Here is a 21298-nt window from a genome sequence, read left to right as displayed (position 1 = left end):
AAGGAAATGGCAAACCACTCCAGTATTTTTTTTTTCCAAAAAAACCCATGGAGAGTATGGCCCACAGGGTCATAAACAGCTGGACCCAACTGAACAATAAGTAGTTTAATATATAGGTTTATGCCTTAGGTATAAGTAAAATATTTACAAGAAACTTCATCAAAACATTGTAAATACAAAACAGAGAATATCAAACTGAATTGCTGAGAAGATTTGAGGGGGGAGCAAAAGAAAAGCTGTGCTGAATGTCCTATATTGGTCATTCATTCGATCAATTAATTTACTTTTCACATCCAAAACATGGCCATTAAATAGGTTTACTCAGATGCTTTGCTCTGTCTTTATTGATTCCTTTTCAGTGAAAATATTGATAAGTTTGTATAGATTTGAACCTTCAAGTTACTTAATTATTGATTGGAAGGCAGTTGCTCAGGCCTGGGCAGGTGGGTTTTTTTTTCCTTTTTTTTTTTTTTCATTTTGCCATGTTTAACGAGAAGAAGAAATACTCAGGGCTTTTGCAGGGATAGAATTGGTGTGGAAGACCAGGGATGTTTAGTCTACCTCTTATGTGCTTTAAGCCTGAGCTTTGCAAAATGCATTTTTCACATCCCCGGATGATTGTCTCCATTCTTAGTGTTTACGAGCAACGGAAAATAAATGAGGGAAGTCAGTGCCACCTGAGATAATTAAAAAGGGTACAGTGGGCTCGGTTTAAATAAATACAGATTTGACTTTATTGTTTTGGAATACTCTGGTCTCTTCCTCCCTTCATCAGCACAGATAATTGAACCAACTCTAATCCCAATACAACAAATTCTGAAAAACTGAAGATTTCTATATCCCTGCCAATCACCCAATTATTTTGAGAAATATTTGTTACATAATTTCAGGACAAAAAAATAAATTTGGATGCCCTCTTGAAATTTACTGCAATGTAATTTTCCCTGGATTAATTCACATTCTATGTAGTTAATAGTAAGGTCTGTCAAAGGAAGTTTTTAATAAAGGGCTTGATATTTGAGGAAGAGGATAGTAAAAGTAATAATGAACCTGAAATAAGGAAAACTGAGCTTTGAATTGCATTGTGTCTTCTGCTATCTCAGTGACCCTGATGTTGTCCATCAAGCTTTTTGAATCTCACTTTCTTCATCTGTAAAATGGGAACAATAATGCTGCCTGTCTCACAGTGGGGTTCTTTGAGTAAGTTAATGTGTGTGAATTACTTGACAACCTCAAATACCTAATAAATGATAGTGATTTTATATTGATGATCATTAATAATAATTACTGACATTTATATAGTGGTTACTTTAATGTCTAGAGAACTTATATACGCAAGTGCCAAGCATTTTGCTAGACACTAAACAACTATTATCTAATTTGAGCTCACAGGAACTATGGGAGGTAGGTGTTAGTATTATCTCCATTTTACAGATAAGGAAATTGAGGTTAAAGGATTTGTACAGGATCACACAACTAGTAACTGTCTGAACCTGGATTTGAATTCAGGTCTTTCTGTTTCCTTCTGGGTTCTGGTACTCTATCCACTGTACTATTTATAGGGATTGTTGCATGGGATACGAGGCTAGATTTTTAGGAATCAGAAAACCTGAGTTCTAATCCCACCCTCTGTCCAACCAAGCATGAGAACTTTGCTAAGTTGCTTAGCTTTGCTTGGGTTCAGTTTCCTTATCTAGAAAACGAAATGCCTAGACGGCCAGATTTAAAAATAGTTTGATTATCTGGACTTTCTTTTATTTACATCAAAATTCACATTAGAATATAGTTTAATTTTCATCAGCCAGTGAAATCTTCTTCCTCTTTCTACTTTAAACTATATTCTCATTCTTTTCCAGGTCAGCCATCTCCCTTTTATTGTATTCTTCCTCTAAAATTATATACTTGGTCCTGTTCTCTCTTTTTTTCCCTATATTTTCTCTCTCGGTGATCTCACTTGCTTTTATTCTCACCTTTCCGGAGATTCTCCCCATTCTTTTTACCCAAAGCTGACTTTCTCCTAAGCTCCAGTCCATCACTTCTTGAACAAAGATTTTCCCCTAGACATCCTTCTAGCAATTCAAGTACAAGTTCAGAGCCATATTCATTTACACTTTCAGAATTTCCCTCCTCTTCCTAATGTTTTCTAGTTCACAATCTCAGAATCACGCTGACCCTTATCTCTTTCTTACTCTTATGATTTGCCACTTCTAATGTTTTTTCTACATCCTTCACCTTTGTCTCTCCTTTCTTCTCCTGCCATATTCCTAATTAAAATTTTCATTGCCTCATACTTGGATATAACTGCTTTAAACTCCTCACTGATGTTCTTTCCTCACATCTCTCCTGGACAATCTGCCATTTAGGCTGCTGTCAAAGCAGTCTTCCATTTTGGAAACAGCTGATCACATCACACCTCCTTTTTAAACTTTCAATAACTCCCCATCATCAATTGGATAACTGGCATTCAGAACCTTTCCCATCTTGGTTCTATTGTACTCTACCAGCTTGATTTCATACTATTCCTCTCATCCACTCTACATTCCAGTAAAATCAGTCTACTAGCTAGTCTTCAACTTTGCTCTGATCTCTTTAGTAACTGTGCTTTCAAGCAAGGTACCCTATAAGTTTGAATATTTTCTTTATCTCTCTGTCTATTGAAGTCCTTTCTCTTTACCCCTAGCCTAAAGGCCACCTTTTCACACCTTGATATTGTGAGAAAGAGAAATAGATTCAGAGGTAGAGAACTGAGATTCAACCTGGTGCTCTGTTCTTCACAACTTGTTTGACTTTGGACAAGTCAGTTTACCAATCCAGGTTTTGGTTTCCTCAAGGATTGGACAAGATGACCTCAGTGGTCCATTACAGATGTAACTATGATCCCATGCTCTATGAACACTGATTCTTCTCAGCCATAAAGTGTCTACTCCTTCCTTCAATCTTTCATCCTTTATTGAACCTCTTCCAAACATTGTAACTTAAAGCTATTCACCAACTAGATTATAAACTCTTTCACAGTTAGGCACTAAATAATATTTGTAGACTTGAGTTAAACTAAAAAAAGGAGACAATTGAAATACATTGGATATGTAAGGTCTGAAGTTTAAGGAATGGAGTATATGGACAACGCAACAAGATAAAGGGGACTAGCTTCTCTTCATGGGAGCCAAGCCACTAGAACCTTCCATGATCCTTAAAGTAGTTGATTCTCTCTTCATTGCTCTCAAAAGTTGGTACTCACAAGAAACAGCCAAGAGCATAATGCTTAAACAGTAGAAATGTGGGTTGAGCAAAGACTGTCTATTGAAGATGGGGAGATGAGCAGGCTGGAAAGAACACAAACAGAAATCAGCTTTGATAGACGAGCATAAAAACAATATCTTAGTTCTTCATCCCAACTTATTTTTATTTGTATAGTCAGCAGAGATTCAAATCTGGAGACCTTTGAGGGTTAAATAGTTCTCTTTGTGTTCCTCAGGTGGTCCAATTTCCCAGGTGATCAATTTCATATTCAATATTATCCACAGACTAGATTCTCTGGCCTGTAGTTTCTGAAAATAGAGTGTCCAAGATTATTCACTAGTAACCCCAACCCCCAAAATGGGGTCCCTTTAAATCTCTGGAAAGTACAAATGGTTATACTCCCTTTATTCTAATTCTTTGTTTCTGATCCCTCATTATTCTTTGTTCTTGGCAGGAATCACTGAGAGCATATCACACACACACACACACACACACACACACACACACACACACACACACCTGCCACCACCACTCTCTAGCTCTTAAAGGAGCAGTAGTATGCTACAGAGCAACAATGTCTCTAGGATGGGCAACACCTCCCTATGTCAACAGCAATCATCAGAAGAGCTGTTTTTGTTCAATTGGAGTAACTGATTGGACAAGTCTCATTGATGGGTGTTACCCTTTTTATAACATAGAGGTGCTCTCTGCAACCTCATCGCCATTTTCCGTGATCTATTTCTCCTACCTAAGCTGATATTTTTCCATCCTTTAGGGAGGGGAGTTCATGGACTAGAAAAGTTGGAGAGTTATATATTAAGAGAGAAACAAGAAGGTGAAAGGGCAGATGGAAGAGGAAAAGGAGGAGAGGGAAGAGATATAAAGTAGGATATGAGATGAGTGAATGAGCAGATCTAGAAGCTTGACATCAGTTTGGGATATCTCAAGGAGCTGTGAGGAAGCATTTTAGCAGCTGTGTTGGACTTTCAGTCAAGGATATGAGGTTAGAATCTTCTTTTAGTCACTTTATAGCTGGGTGAAATTAGCTTCTTTAGACCTCAGTTTTATGCTTTTTATTGAGAGTAATCATACTTGATCTAATTCAGAAGGTTTTATTTATTTGTTTCAGGTGAGTTTTTTCAAGCAAACAGTTTGTGACTTTATCATAGATAGGGTTCAAATGATCAAATGTGATACTATTTTTTAAAGTGTTAAGTACAGTGCTGGCAAATTGTAGATGTTTAATAAGTGTTTGTTTCCTTCTCTTGTAAACTATCCCTCCTTTTTTCAAGTGTGTTTTCAAGAAATGGATGTGGACATACATTGGAATGTAGAATTATGAGGGGAAAGATCAAATTGTATTAATGAAGAATTTGGATGGCAATTTTACAGGATCACATAGACAAGTGTCATATAGAGAAGACATGAAGGGACTGTGATCTGTCCCACCGGAGGGTCTTGGGAGGAAGATCTCAGACACATTAATTGTAGGAGCATTAAGGTATAGTAACTTGCCCTGATATAAATATTTCCAGGTGGAGGTCCTGCCTCACCTATTTTAATACATAGAGAACACTTACTTGTAATTAGCACATTTATAATTTGTAAATAAATGGTTGGTGTTAAAGGCCTCAAATTTGCTTTCTTAATTAGTTTGCCAGTTACCCTATAATTACCTTGCAGTATTAAATAGCTTAGTAATCCCTTGTTCATAGGAAACTCAAAGATAAATTTTAGGCCATCCTAATTTGGACTGTCTCCAATTTGGGATTAAAGGAGATAGAAATAATGATGTTTTGCTGTGTGCACAGTGATCTTTTTTTAGGGAATAAATTGTTAGTTTAAAAATGTTAACAGTTAACCATCTATAAACATATCATCAAATCTAACTGTTCTTTCTCTAGTATTTTATTCAGATATAATAAACAATGTAGAACCATTAGGAAGTAAATACAATGCAATATGTTTACACTGAATATTTTTTGTGTGTAAGGGGAGGAGGAGGAGTTAACTTAGATAATAATATCATATTACTTAAGTGACAGGATAGTAGTTCTTATTATATTTATTAGATATGAATACAAATCCACTTTTCAGCAGGTACAACAAAAAGCTAATTTGGATTTTTCTGGGAGACTTACACCTCTAGAACTGATATAAAACTCCTGAGCTAGGATGGAATTAAAGATTAGAATAGATTCCAATGTTTTGTAGCAATTAGTTGGGATAGCTGTTTTGGAGAAAACATCTGTTTGTAAGGGAGGGGAGGAGAGCAATTTGGCTTTAGCTTAGGTTCCTCCCCACTCCTTTTAGTTGGACCTTGAAAGTCTGGGACCTTTCATTTGCTTTTTTTTCCTTAGGCAATTGGGGTTAAGTGACTTGCCTAGGGTTACACAGCTAGGAAGTGTTAAATGTCTGAGGCCACATTTGAACTCAGGTCTTCCTGACTTCAGGGCTGGTGCTCTAGCCACTGCGCCATATATCTGTCCCTGAGACTTTTCATTTTCATACTGTAGCACTTCAAATTGGAGTAGTACATGCTGAAAACTGATATCAGTGTCTGTATCAGGAACCAAGGACAGCCTAGACAAAATTCAACTCCATCTATATATCATCTATTTATCTATCTATCTATCTATCTATCTATCAGAAAAGCTATTCCATGCTTAATGGGAACATCTTGAAGACTCCAGCAAAAGGACTCCAGGGGCTATGAGTTACTTGTACTTTCTAAGCTTTAGCCCACTTTCCCTTGGACTTTATCTATACTTGTTTTTATTTTTCTCCCTCATAATTACCCCTTTCTAAAAGCTAATTAAGACTCGTTAACTAGCTGATATCCATGATACTGATAATTATCTATTCAACCTCCTGCAGTTCTTCTCTTCTTCTCTTTCTATGGCATGATTATCAATGGACTACATGGATTGTCCAGTAGTAATCCCTCACTCTGACTTTTTGACTGGTTCAAATTTATTTTTTCTCATCATCCATTCCTTATGACACCCTTTGCACCTTTTCTCTTCTCTCACTTCTTATTTATAACAAGCTGTGTGCTTGTTCCCAGGCTTCTTAGCATGATATTTTCAGCCATGTTGTCAAATGCCTTCAATGAAGACAAACATGGAATCATACTCAGCTACTACACTGATGATGAAAAGGCTACAAGCCAAAACTAAAGTGGAGGGAGTGTTGGTGCTTGCTTTTTTGTTTGCAGATGATTGTGCACTCCATGCAGCTTCCAAAGCTGAGATGCAATAATGTAAGATCAGTTCTCTGCTGCTTGTGCTAATTTTGGTCTAACAATCAACACCAAGAAAACACAGGTCATCCATCAGTCAGCACCATGTCATCCATATGTGGAACCATCAGTTACAGTAAATGGTGAAGTTTTGAATGCTGTGGATAAGTTCTCTGACCTTGGCAGTATACTTTCCAGGGATGTCCACATTGATAATGAGATTGACATAAGCATTGCCAGAGCAAGCTCAGTGTTTAGGAGGCTCCGAAGGAAAACATGGCAGAGGAGAGGTATTGGACTGACTACCAACCTGAAGGTCTTCAGAGCCACCTGGATAGTCAATACCATCCTAGAAAGCTGAAGTGCTTCCATTTGAATTGTCTTAGGAAGCCTCTGGGATCACCTGGCAGGAGAAGAAACCAGACACTAAGGTCCTTTCTTGAACTAAACTGCCAAGCATTCCAACTCTACTGCAGAGAGCACAACTCCATTGGGATGACCATATGGTTCAAATGCCAAATGCACACTTGCCAAAAACATTTACTTTCTGGAGAACTCATCCAGGACAAGTGCTCACAAGGTGGTCAGAAGAAGTGATTCCAGGTCACTCTCAAGGTCTCTTTGAAGAACTTTAGAATTTATTGTATGACATGGGAGACACTGGCACAGAATTGCCCATCATGGTGTGCCCTCATCAGAGAAGGTTCTGTGCTCTGTGAGCAAAGCAGAATTGAATTAGCCCAAAAGAAACACAAGATGTGCAAAATTAGAGAAGCCAATCCGTATGTTCATAGGTACTACCTGTGTCCAACCTATGCCAGAGCACTCTCAGCTTGTATTGGTCTGATCAACGTGCATTTGGACTCACTGTAATTTTACTCTAACATAGTGATGCCATTTTGGTCCTCTTCAAGAACAAAGGACAGCAATCAATAAACTATTTGTAACATCTTATTGCCCAGAGGTGGAATCAGTATAGGGTAATTGGGAGGGAGATACTTATTAGAATGTAAAGATTTTAGAATAGGAGTTGTTTTTTTCTTTAACCTTGTAGCCCCAGTTCTTTGTACAGTGTCTTCCACAAAATAAGAACTTAATAAATCCTTGTTGACTCATTGGTGTCTACTTCCCGAGGGCTGTATTTTCAGCTCCACTTCATCCTCTCCTAGTGCCAACTGTCTTGATATCCCTTTCTCCTACTGGTCTCCTAGACACAACTCCCCATCCATGTTGCCTTGGCTTGTATGCCTTTTTCTCATGCCTTAATCTGGACAGATGATGTTCCTCTATTTCTAGATGAGCCATCTGTCCCAATCACCTATGACACAGAGGATCCCCAGGATCAGAAAGGGAATAAATGGAGATATTTATGGGGAAGGATGCTGACCTCCATTATTATCCTTTCTCTCTCCCTCCTTTATCATTATATCATGGTCCCCTTTCTACTACCAAACCATCTGATAATATTTCTTTGTGGAAGTCTTGAGTTCCAGTTTTGTCACTGCCATTTACTACCTGAGTTATTCTGGATGATGCTTTTCTGAGCAGTAGGTTTCTTCCAGTTTTCATTTGACAATCCTAAATTTCTTCCTCCATATTCCTCCCACTTCTGAAAAATCCCTAAAACCTAGATTTTTCCAAAAGATATCAGGGCTGACTACTTTTTCTCCCCCAACCTCTCACACACATAGAACCAGGAAAAACTGGAAAATCCTTGATCTGCACTTTCAAAACCTCCTGCTACCATTACTAATCAGCCTTTTCTTCTTCTTTAAAATTCACTACATTCTTCCAACTCATACATGGACCTTTATCTTACTCTTCCTCCTTTTATAAATTTAATACTTCACTCATAGTTGTTTTTTTTTCCTCTCCATTCTAGACTCATTCCTTTTCTAATGCCCTAATCTGCCAATTGTTCAGGCTCCTCAATTCCCATTTACCTCTAAGGCTCAACTTTTTTGGCATGTTTCATGGGTCCCTTTGGGCCCCTTCCTCAAAAAAATATATTTAAATGTACAAAATGAAATATACAGGATTACAAAAGAATCAATTATTTAAAAGTAAATATGTAATTTTTCTCCACCCAAGTTCATGGTCCCCTTAAGGGTCTGTGGACTCCAGTTTAAGAACTTCTGCCTCAGATCTTCTTTTATTCCCTCTCTCATACTCTCCAATGCCCAACCCAGGTTAGGTGAATCCCTAGGTGCTAGAATTCCAATTTGTGGTTCTACTCTCATCCACCATGGGCATTTTTATTGACCTTTGAATGGTCCTGAACTTCAGTTTTTCAGAGACTATAGTGTCCTATGATCTACAGCCAGATAACAAAAAACAGAGAACATTGTTATTTAAAAAATGATCCTTTGTAAAAACTGGGTCACAGGTGTAAATCCAATCCCAGGAGAAACCCTTACTCTATTCCAGGTGCCTCTATGAGGCAAACTCTAATAATAAAACTGAATCTCTCTTAAGTAACTATTGGCTCTTTTTATGTGCAGAAATAGTTTGTTTCTTCACTGAGGCTCAGGCAGCCTTTAATTGATCATTAGATCACTCGATACACATACCCTTTAGGTATTGCCTAAGGAAAGATTAATTTTCAGCCTCAGGAAAGACTTAAAATTGGCAATCCTGGTTCTCCTACATATGGCTGAGGCAATTGCATTATTCTATTGCAAAGTCAAATTCTGGCTATTGCAAAACCAGAATTACACCTGGGACTCTTCTTGGCAAAAAACAAAAAACACAAATCCTAAATGGTAGATACAGGAAGAAAAGGAAAATCCAGATATATCCTACAAATCAGAGATATATCAGTAATGAGCTAATAAAGAAATATAAATTAAATACGATGGCCAGTTGGGGCATGTAGAGCCTTGAGAAGTAACAGAGAATTCATGATACAGAGATGACTTATTTTGGTCTGCGGGATTTGATTGAGATGGGGAGAAAAAGGCACAGGAGGATTAAAATACAAAAGTGATGAGATTCTTGAGCAAAACATAGGCCTCCAATAGGCCCCAAAGTGGCTTGGAATTCAAAGGCAAGAAGGGTATTATTCACCTTCCCAACTGTATTGTCAAAAGAGAGGAAAACTTGCAACAGAGGGGCTTGGAAATTCAAAAGGTAATATTGCTCACAAGTATTTTCTTTAGTCAAAATCCCAAGCAACACTAGAATCTGAGAGCAAATGATTTTCTTTCTTTGACCCTGAGAAGTACCAGAGCCAGGCATGAAGAATATAGTTGGAGGCATGTTCTATTGGTTTGGGACTCAGAAACCATGGTCTGCCATTTATTGGATTAGTGAACTTGAACAAGTCACTTAAGCTTGGGGTCACTTTTCCTATTTATCTCAGGGCAAGAACACCTCTCCTAGATACCATATGGAAGAAAATAAGTCCTGTGTGTTAGAGCTAAAAGGGACTTTTGAGATTGACTGCTTCTAATCTTTCAAGTCATTTCCCTTTAGGAGCAAGAAGTACAGTAGCCAACATATTAGTTCATTGTTAAAAATGGAGTCACTCCTTGTCACCCATTCTCATTTCTCCATGTTTTCTCATCTCTCATATTCCAATTTGCATTTACAGAATCAAAGGATCATAATACTTATGAGTTTAAAGGTACAAAAGTGGACATTTTATCCCATTCAGGTAAAAAAATAATCTATTCAATGTGTCCAGTAACTGGTCAGTCTAGCATTTGTTTGATAATCTCTAATAAGCATGGGACAACCTCATTCTAAGCTTTCTGAGGACATTTGCTTTTTTAATTTATATCCTCCTATTTTAGCACAGTGCTTAAATTTCAAATTGAATTTAATACTCATATTAATTTATTTTAATTTAATTTAATTTAATTAATTCAATATTAAATATTTGTCAAATAGATGCATGAATCCATCTCCTCCAGAAGCCATCACTTTCATTTTGGGGCAGCTCTAATTTTTCAGATGTTTTTCCCGAAATCCTCTCATTTGGACTCTTTGCAACTTTTATCTGCCACAGCTTCTTCATTTGGAGGACCAAAGTGAATAAATCAGATCCTTCCTCCTCCTCCTCCTCTTCCTCATTGTTATCATTGTCATTGTCATTGTTATTGTTTTATTATCATCATTATCTCCACCATTTATATAGTGTGGTCAAGTTTGTGAAGCACTTTGAACATGTTATCTAAGTTGATCTTCACAATAACTGTGGGATATATTTTTATTTTACAGATGAAGAAACTGAGAGTGAATGAGATTACGTCCTTTCTTGAGGTCACAGAGCTAATAAATGTCTGGGGTTGGAATTTGAATCCAGATTTTCCTAACTCTCTATACACCATTCTATCTACTCTACTGTAGTTATTATTTCACATGAGTCTCTTCTTCCACTCCTAGCGCTTCAATCACTACTGTTATAAGCAACAAGACATAAATTTCTTTTATGGCATTTCATTAAAATTTATTCCTGATTCTTTTTTTTTTTTTTTGGCTTGTGTCACTTTTGTGCTCTTTGACCCAACTCTCACATTATGAAAACAAAGGTACTGCTTGAAAATGAAAATAACTAACTCTGAAATTTATGGATTCATCCAGCCATTTGACAAGTATTTATTAAGGCCCTATTAAGATGATAACAATGATGGCAATGATGATGATGATGATGATGAAGAGGAATCAGATTTATTCTCTTTGGTCCCTAGGATGAAGAAACTGAGGCATAAACGTTCCAAAGAGTTAAAGGAATGCCAGAAAACTATAGAGCTGTACCAAAATGGAAGTGACTGCCTCTGGAGGTGATACATTTGTGCTAAGAAGAAGAATACAAATTAAAAAGAAAAACAGCTCCTGTCCTCAAAAATGATGGCTCCTTTGTCATGGTGTCACTATTCTCATTGAATTTCTGGCTCTTATTCTAATTTTGAGTGTTATGACTGTCCCTGTTAATTGTATTCCAGGCCATATGACAATAGTACTAGCATATTAGTGAAATAACTAACCACATGTCAATTACAACTGTCTTAAAGACAGTTTGATCAATAAATTAGCATCAGCAAATAATTACTCCCTATATCCTTAGTCCATAAAATGATCAATAAAGTCAAATGTCTAGTTGGATATTTTACATCCAATGATTGCACAATAAACAGACAGCAGAAAATATGTTGGGGGAGATTAATGGAAAGATTTAATTCAATACTCGTTCTTTTTTTGCTTTTAATTAGTAAAAAAAAAACCCTCATGTCAAATTTGAAATACCCTTAACTTTTTTTCTTACCTAAGTATTATTATGGTATAGCTGAAGATAGGGTGAATGGTTTGTTTATTGATCCGTACTAACTCCAATGCTATAGCATGTGGTCCCATTTCTTAATAAATGCAAGGAGGATGTCAATTATTTCTTAAGTTTATTGAAAGGACAGGGATTTCTACCAGGGCAAAGTTAAGAAATAATATAATTATAATGTAATAATATAATTAACAATATACATAATATATCTAGTATAATAACTAATATTTACTAGAGCATTAGGTTGTGTAGATTGCTTTACACATGTTATCTCATTTGATCCTCATAATGACCCTGGAAGCTAAGTGCTATTAAAATTCTGATTTTTATAAACAAGGAAACTGAGTCAAAGAGAGATTAAGTAACTTTTAACACAGTTAATAAGTGTTTCATGCAAGATTTGATCCGTCTTGTGTATGTCAAATCCAGTCCTACCTATTCTGAAGAAGTAGTTCTCATTACAGTCTCTGACAAGCCTCCATGAAAAGGGGTGATTGCTCTTGCTTCCTTTCTATAAACAATGTTTCAGTCAGAATTCACCCCAAATCAATCTTCCCCTTTTCCACTATTTTATTGTTCACTAAGGAGACATTCAAACATAGTTCAGCAACATTCCTACTTCTAGTGTTTATGTTGACACTGTTTCTTGGGTTAAGAAAAATATGAAGGACATGAAAAGACTACAACTTCTGGCCATCAGTTAGTCAGTCAGCTGGTACTAGAATACTGCCATTATAAAAAGTAGCCAACTTTTTCTTTGCTTCTGAGTTACTCACCTACTGGTAATAAAATAAGAGGGAGGCTAGATTACAGCTTTGTAAGAACAAAGCATTTTAGGCTGGGATAGAAGAGAATTGAATACTAACACAAGCAGTATTCATTTCATTTAAAATAGCTGTCTTGCTATTCTTCACACATAAAACTCCATCCCTGTGCTTTTTTATTGAGTGTCCTCCCATTTCTGAAATGTCCTTCTTTACCATCTCTACTTCTTTTAATCTAGATTGTCCTTCAAATTTCAGCTCAACTTCCACCTTCTATATAAAGTCTTTAAGGATCACCCCTTTCCCCAACACACACACACACACACACACACACACACACACACACACACACACACACACACACAGAGTTGTATAGACATATATGCATTTTTTGGAATGCCAACTTATTGGACTGAAGTGCTTGTTATTTAGCATTTAATCATAAAGACTAAAATGCTTTATTTCTATTAAGCTAAAATCTGGTCTTCCTCCTTTTTTGTCACTATTGCGTGAATAACTCAGGACTGTTTCAATTTTGCTCTTCATATTCCTAGAGCCCAGAATAGTTATTGCCAGAAGATAAGCAATTAATGAATGCTTATTATTGTTTGATTGGTTGATCTTGGGGAGTGCCTAACCAAGCTTTAGTGGGAGATTATTATGAATCTAGACAGAAAGAAAACAAGACAAAGCTTTGAGATGTAGAACCACACAGATATGTAAACTTTCTGGTCACCTGGAATTGAATTAATCTTGCAGCAGAACATTCAATGATCTACAAATGAATTATAGTCCATTGTATAGTCTGATGACTTTCCTGAATTGGACTTGCTTACCCATCTTATTATCTTATTATCTATTGTTCACTCTTAGGAAGTGAGGAGGAAAGAGAGAAATGTGGTTTTGACTGTCTTATTCCCCATGTCTTAAAAATACACACATATGTATGTATAAATACATATATAAGTAACCTAAACAATTCAGTTTCAATAGTTTGATCTTGAAAATCCTTATAACTATATATATGATTGTATATGTATAGATAACTATATATTGAATGTATAGCTATATATGCATGCCGTGTATATGTGTGTGTGTGTGTCTATATAAAACTATATATACTAGATACTTGCTCTTTGACACTTTCTAGTTATGTGATCTTGGACCACTGATTTAATATCTCTATGCCTTATTTTCTCCATCTGTAAAATGAGGCATTGGCCTTGATGGCTCTGAGATTCTTCCCAGCTTTAAATCTCTGATCCAGTATATCTCTTCCTATTAGTGTCTCCACTGTCTTGTCTCACAAATCAATAATGGAAGGGCAGAGTATGGGGCAGTAAGGAGGGGGTCTTTGGGACAATTACATAATTGTTTTTATTTATTACCTGATATTATCTCCTGGAACCCAAATGCCTTATTTTATTTTCTGAAGGGAGAAATAGCATGATACCACTGCACCCCAGATGCCTTTTGCTTCAAAAGATGGAGTTTGTGTCTTGCTAAGTAAGAGAAGTAAATCAGGCATTAATGGGGCCAATATTTTGCAGTGAGTTAGAGCCACAGGCACAGGGAACGCAGATCCTGCAAGGAGAGAGGAAAGGTGAGCATGTGGGTTACTTGTAATGTGGAAAATAACCTTTTAAACTTTTATGCCCCTCTCTAGGGCAGGAATGCTATTCTTTGAAAGGTTAGGCTGCTACAAAAAAAATTGCTGCTTCATTTTTCATTTTAGAATCAATTTTTCTATTAAAAATAAATTGCACTTTAAGTAACCTGTGATATGTTCAGTAAGAGCTAGTGGCTAAATGAGAATTTTATTTCTGTAGTCCTGGTGATTTGGTAAGATTGTCAAATGATGAAAAGGAAAAATGTAAATGTGCCTCATCTTCAGAGAGACCCACTTAAAGCTGAATAGAGCTTTTGTTTACAGACACCTCCCTTCCCTCCAGTGGGTACTCCGAGCCCAGTTTAATGTCATTATTAGGGGAAACTATTCCTTTCTTATTTTGGCCAGAGGGTCCCTGCCCTTTCTGAGTTTATAATTCTGTAGGGAAATGAGGACAAATCTACATAAAAAAGTAGAAAGTAAATATAAGTAGAGACATAAAAACTTAAATTCAGGATAAAGAAGGATGTCACAGGGAATCTAGATTGTAAACCTCTGATTTGTTTTTTTGTTTGTTTTTTTAAAACTTGGCCAAAAATCACAGAGCTCATTATCAGCAAAAGTGAGATTTAAACTCACTTCTTCTGTTTATAGAGTCCATGTGTTATACTGCTTCCTAAAGGTCTAGAACTCAAGACTCCAAATCCAGCTGAATCACCTACATCCCAAAAAGGCTACCTTTCTATTAGTACCTTCACTGTGCAAGGCAGTGATGATCCAAAGTCAAAACCAAAAAAAAAAAGGAAAAAAAAATACGAGTCACAATTTCTGGTTTCATAGAGCTTCCAAGAGAGCAAATGCTAGCTTTATTATTATCTTGAGGTCAAGGTAAAATACTCCTCAAATGACTACTCACTTTCATAGTTTTAGATCTTTGCTTCTCAATTTCTAATATCTCTCTGGGTTTTGTTTGTTCTTACTTTTGATTGTGGTTGGTAGGTTGGTTTGTTTTCTTTTATAGTCTTGTGCAGACTAGTGTTTAACATCCAGGCTCTGGGAGGGGAAATGCATGCACACACCTTTTAAGTTTAATCTGCATTCTTAACACTTTCTTAAATCTAAACAACCAACAAAACAATAAATCAAGCCCTACTTCTAGCAATGGAGGATTTTCTGAGGTGTAAATCTCACACTGAAAATTTAACAATCAACTCTCACAAGCTGGTTTCAGCTGGCTCCAACACAACCCTGTCTATAGGGATTTCCTTGTGAGAATTTCCTTTCTTACTTGTATTTTAGTTGTTGTTCTTTTGAAGTACTTGGCACATTTCTAGTTGTTTTGAGGTGATAAAGAAAAGTTAGGATAAATAGTATATATATTCGCTATCACTTAACCATGTTTCTGGAAGTACTCCAAATCCCATTTGCAGAAGCCATCTTTTTAATCTTCTACTACTTTCTAAATATATCTTTCCCTTTAACTAACAGCAGTGACAAAAACCTTTTTTATTCTATCCCTACTATGGTCTTTGATTTCCTGTTGAGGATTTTGTAATGCACAGTAATACTTTATATGTTTCTTCTGGTGGTATCAATATTTCCTCTAAAAACTTACTAATCATTTAATAATTATATACTAAGCATGTGTGCCAAGCATTGTATCAAAGCCTAGGAATGCAGAGACAAAATGGACTACCTTCAAGGAGCATACATAGGGAAGACAGTGGTCATCAAGGTGGACAAGTGTCATGAGGCTCTCTATCACATCCCAGATAAAAAGCCAAATAATATCCTACTACTGACGTCAAGTTGATAAACAATTACCTTAGTATCTCTTGGGAAGTTTTCAGTCACAATTATCGGTGTGGGTTTCCCGCCCCCCCCCCATTTTTGATTAGTCCAAAATGGCTTTTTTTCTGGGTAAAGTTTCCAAATTCATCATTAATTAGAATATGAGAAGTTGCTTCCTTCTCAGAAAGTATGGTAGTCTCTTAGAGTAAGAAGCTCATATGTATTACATAGCTTCAAAGTTGTGATTATATTTGTTCCTTACTACTCCCTACTTCCATCCATTTTTTTATTCCTTCCTCAATCCCTTCCTCTTGTCTTTTCTTCCTTTCTCATACTTTTCTCTTTTCATTCAATCCTTTCTTCCTTTCTCATTTCTGTCCTCCTCTCCTTCTCTCCCTCTTTTCTTCCTTCCCTCCCTCTGTTCCTCTATTTCTTCTTATTTCTCTTTCCTTCTTCCCTCTCCTCCTTACTTCCTTCCCTCCTGCCCTTCCCTTCCTCCCCTACTTCTTTCCCTCCCCTTCTTTCTTCCCTCCCCTACTTCCTTTACTTCCTCCCTTCCTTCCCTCTCTCCCCTCCCTCCTTCTCTCCTTCTTTCCCTTCCTCCCACTTTCCTTCCCCTTCCTTCCTCCCTCCCTCCTCTCCTTCCTTCCTTCCTTCCTTCCTTCCTTCCTTCCTTCCTTCCTTCCTTCCTTCCTTCCTTCCTTCCTTCCTTCCTTCCTTCCTTCCTTCCTTCCTTCCTTCCTTCCTTCTTTCCTTCCTCTCTTCTTTTATTCTTTCACACTCTCCTGCCTGCCTGCATTTTATACTTCATATTCTTTTCCTAGAAAACTTCCTGATCCAGATGAAGATTCTTCTTAGCCTCTTCAGCTTATTGTTCTTTGTTTTCCTTTACTTTGCCCTTCATCCATGCTTTGAAATGTGTGCATAACTAATGAACCTTACAACTTTATCTTTTCCTTCTATTTATTCTTTTTATTAATTAGTTTTTAATATAAGGATTTCATCTGCTCTTGTCATTTACTCTTCCCTGAGAGCTCTAATCTCCTGATCATAGGATTATCACCATCTCCAGGAGCAACTAGTTGTGATGTTAGTAACAAAGATTTATTTCAAACAAAGACTTCTCACAGGGACAAAATTAACTGCAAAAGTCCCAATTAATAAAAAAGACATGATAGAAAAAGAGGGCATAGAGCACAGGCTGAATTCTCACTAAACCAAGTAGTTTGGGAACAATGCACAGTGTAGCAAGGACTATTCAAACACAGAGACATTTCTTGAATTTTATTTTCATTCAGATTCAGATTCATTCAGGTCTTTGATTTCATTAGCATGAGAGGCTCCTATAGCAGAAACTTTCTCAACTAATTTGTTTCAGCAAGTTGTTCTATAACTTAAAGACTGAGAGGATTGACTGAGGCTCAGAGACATTGTTTATTTGCCCAGAGAAAAACAGCCAATATGTGTCCAAGGTGAGATTTGAACCAGTTTTCCTGATGCTGAAGCTAATTCTCTAATTATGCTATGCTGCTTCATTTGACTTTTTCACCTAAAATTACCAAATCAGTTGGAATGATAAGGTTACATAAGGACTCAGACCAACTTGGTTTTTTGTTTGCTTATTTTTTTTTTTTTTTGATTCTCTGATCTGAGATTTCTACAATTTTAGACTAGATGACCTCTAATGTTTGTTTTAAATCTAAAATTCCATCAAATATAGGATACTATTCTGCAATGTCTCTGAGAGATGATCAGCCAGACTTTGATTGGGCATTTGTTGTAATGAAGAAGTCATTAATTCACTGAGGAGAACATTCTGTCATCAGTTTAGCTGATCAGAAAGTCTTTTTTATAAAGTGAGCCAAAGTTTGTCTTCATATAACTTCCCGAATAACAAGGGTTCCTAGCCTTTTCTTGTCTGTCATTGACCTTTTGGTCTGCCTGTTGAAGACTATGGGATGTTTCCAAAGTCTTAGGGTTTAGTGTGAATCTGCACTATGACTTATGGGACATCCTGTATAAACCCCTTCTCAGAATAATGTTTTAATATAATTGGAGGAACCACTAACTTTTAGCTAGAAATTAAAGAAAAAATAGCAATACCATTTCCCCCGTAAACTTTTCCATACTTAAATCTAACATTGTGAAAAACTCCTGCTTTGATCTGGAACTATGCCCAAAGAATTGTAAAACTGTTCATACTCTTTGATCCAGCAGTACCACTACTGGGTCTGTATCTCAAGGAAATCATAAAGAAGAGAAAAGGACCCACATGTGCAAAAATATTTGTAGCAGCTCTTTTTGTGGTAGCAAAGAATTGGAAGATGAGTAGAAACCTTTCAATTGGAGAAGACTGAATAAGCTATGGTTTATGAAGGCAATGGAATATTATTGCATAATAATAATGTATAAGCTGATTTTAGAAAGACCTGGAATGACTTATATGAACTGATGCTGAGCAAAACAAGCAGAACAGGAATGCATTATACACAATAACAGCAAGAATGTGAGATGATCCACCATGAAAGACTTGGTTCTTTTCAGTGGTTCAGAAATCCAAAACAATCCCAATAGATTTTGGACAGAAACTACTCTCTGCATCTAGAAAGAAAAAAAAAAACTATGGAAATTGAATGTCAATCAAGACATGCTATGTTAGCTTCTTTTTTTCTGTTTTTTTTCCCCCTCCTCTCCTATGGTTTTTCCCTTTTGTTCTGATTTTTTTCTCCCAACAAACTAAGAAGATGATGTAAAATATAAAAACAACCATAAATAAAGTTTCAAAGAAAAAAATGCAAATTTGACACAAGCCCAATAAAAAATTTTTGGAAGAATTAAAGAAAAAGAGAAGAATGGTAAATAAAAATGGGAAAAGAAAGGAGAATAATAGTGGATAATTATTAAAAGAGAATTAACAGTTTGGTAAAAGAGGCACAAAAAATGCTGGAAAAATACCAGAATCGGAGATACAAAAATTCACTGAAGAAAAGAACTTCTTAAAAAGTAGAACTTGTTAAATGGTAAGGGATATATAAAAGTTTGTGGAAGAAAATAATTTCTTAAAATTAGAATTGGGCAAGTGAAAGCTATTGATTCCATGAGACACTGATAAATAAAATTTTTAAAAAAGTGGAAAGAAGTTAAATATTTAATTGGGAAAACAAGTGACATGAAAATAGATCAAGAAGAGATAATTTAATTTAAGAATTATTGGACTACTTGAAAGCCATAATTTTTAAAAAAGAGCTTAGCCAACATTTTTTTAATGATATTATAAAGGAAAACCCTGATATTTTAGAATGGGAATTAAATGAATCAACCAATTACTTCCTAAAAAAGATCCCAAAATGAAAATCTTCAAGAGTATAATAATCAAATTCCAGAGCTCTCAGGTTAATGAAAAAATATTACAGACTGTCAGAAAGAAACAATTCAAGTATCAGGGAGATAAAAGAGTAATACAAGATTTAGCTGTTTCTACATTAAAAGATAAGAGGGCTTGGAATATGATATTCTGGAAGGCAAGGGAATTAGGATTACAAGTAAGAATTACCTAACTACCAAAATTGAGTATATAATCCTTCGGGTGGAAAATGGGAATTTAATGAGAGGACTTCCAAGCATTCCTGATGAAGACACCAGATAGGGCTAAATAGAAAATTTGATATTCAAATAAAACTCAAGAGAAGCATAAAAAGACAAACATGAAAGAGAAATCATATGGGACTCAAAGTTAAACTATTTCTATTCTTATATAGGAAGATAAGACATTTAACTCTCCCAAACTTTCTCATTTTTAGGGTGACTAGAAGGAATCTACATAGATAAAGGGCACTAGTGTGAGCCAACTATGATGGGATGATCTCAAAAAAATGACATCTTAAGAAAGGGATATAGTATGCAAAGAGAAAAGGGTAAGGAAGAATTGGAGGAATTTTTCACATAAAATGCCCACAAGGAAAAGATTTATAGTGGAAGGGAAAATGGATGAGTGATAGAGGCAATGCTTGAACCTCATTTTCATCTGAATTGATTTGAAAAAGGAAGAAAGCACACATACACATACATTTTTTCTTTTTTAATTTATTTTTTATTAATTTTATAATTATAACATTTTTGATGGTATATGTGCATTTTTGATAGTATATAATTTTTACAACATTATCCCTTGCACTCCCTTCTGTTCTGAATTTTCCCCTCCTTCCCTCCACCCCCTCCCCTAGATGGCAGGCAGTCCCATACATGTTATATGTATTATAGTATATCCTAGATACAATGTATGTGTGCAGAACCGAAATTTTTTTTGTTGTTGTTGCACAGGAAGAATTGGATTCAGAAGGTAAAAATAGCTGGGAAGAAAAACAAAAATGCAAACAGTTTATACTCATTTCCCAGTATTCCTTCTCTGGGTGTAGCTGATTTTGTCCATCATCGATCAACTGGAACTGAATTAGCTCTTCTCTATGTTGAAGATATCCACTTCTATCAGAAGTATACATCCTTATACATTATTGTTGTTGAAGTGTATAATGATTTCCTGGTTCTGCTCATTTCACTCAGCATCAGTTGATGTACGTCTCCAGGCCTATCTGTATTCATCCTGCTGGTCATTTCTTACAGAACAATAATATTCCATAACATTCATATACCATAATTTACCTAACCATTCTCCAATTGATGGGCATCCATTCATTTTCCAGTTTCTAGCCACTACAAAAAGAGCTGCCACAAACATTTTGGCACATACAGGTCCCTTTCCCTTTTTTTAGTATTTCTTTGGGATATAAGCCCAGTAGTAGCACTGATGGATCAAAGGGTATGCACAGTTTGATAACTTTTTGGACATAATTCCAGATTGCTCTCCAGAATGGTTGGATTCTTTCACAATTCCACCAACAATGCATCAGACACACATACTTTCTGTATAGATGTCTAACTTAACAGAAAAGTAGGAGGAGGAAGGAAATAAAATAAAAAGGAAGGCAACTTATAGGAAACAGTAGTTCAAAGCAAAGTAGATTTTTGAGGAGGGAGAGGGGAAAGAGGAGAGAAAGATAAACAAAAGAAAATGAAATGGAGAGAAATACACAGTAATCATAATTGTAAATATGAATGGTATGATCTCACCCATATAATGGAAACAGGGAACAGAATGGATTAGAAACCAGAAACTAACACTATGTTGTTTATAAAAGACACACTTGAAATAAAAAGTCACACACAGAGTCAAAATAAGAGTCTGGAGCAGAAGAAAAAAAGGCAAGATTAAGAATTATTATCTCAGATGAAACAAAAGCAAAACTAGATCTAGTGAAAAGAGATAATCATATAAATTACATCTTGATAAAAAGTACCATGAGCAAAAAAATTTATAA

General features: G+C 36.0%; 1 long non-coding RNA gene across 1 annotated transcript in view; it reads right to left on the bottom strand.

The window, feature by feature from the left end:
* Window positions 1-13945: 13945 nt before the first annotated feature.
* The window catches only part of LOC141540520 (uncharacterized), a 60552-nt gene continuing 53199 nt past the window's right edge, over window positions 13946-21298 (bottom strand). Inside the window, exon 3 of the long non-coding RNA XR_012481565.1 lies at window positions 13946-14107. This is a non-coding gene — a long non-coding RNA (uncharacterized LOC141540520). The remainder of the gene's footprint in view (window positions 14108-21298) is intronic.

The sequence above is a fragment of the Sminthopsis crassicaudata genome, chromosome 4 (assembly GCF_048593235.1).
Source record: "Sminthopsis crassicaudata isolate SCR6 chromosome 4, ASM4859323v1, whole genome shotgun sequence".
Classification (NCBI taxonomy): Eukaryota; Metazoa; Chordata; class Mammalia; order Dasyuromorphia; family Dasyuridae; genus Sminthopsis; species Sminthopsis crassicaudata.
The sequence above is the reverse complement of the archived record's forward strand: the minus strand, read 5'-3'. Positions and strand labels throughout refer to the sequence as shown.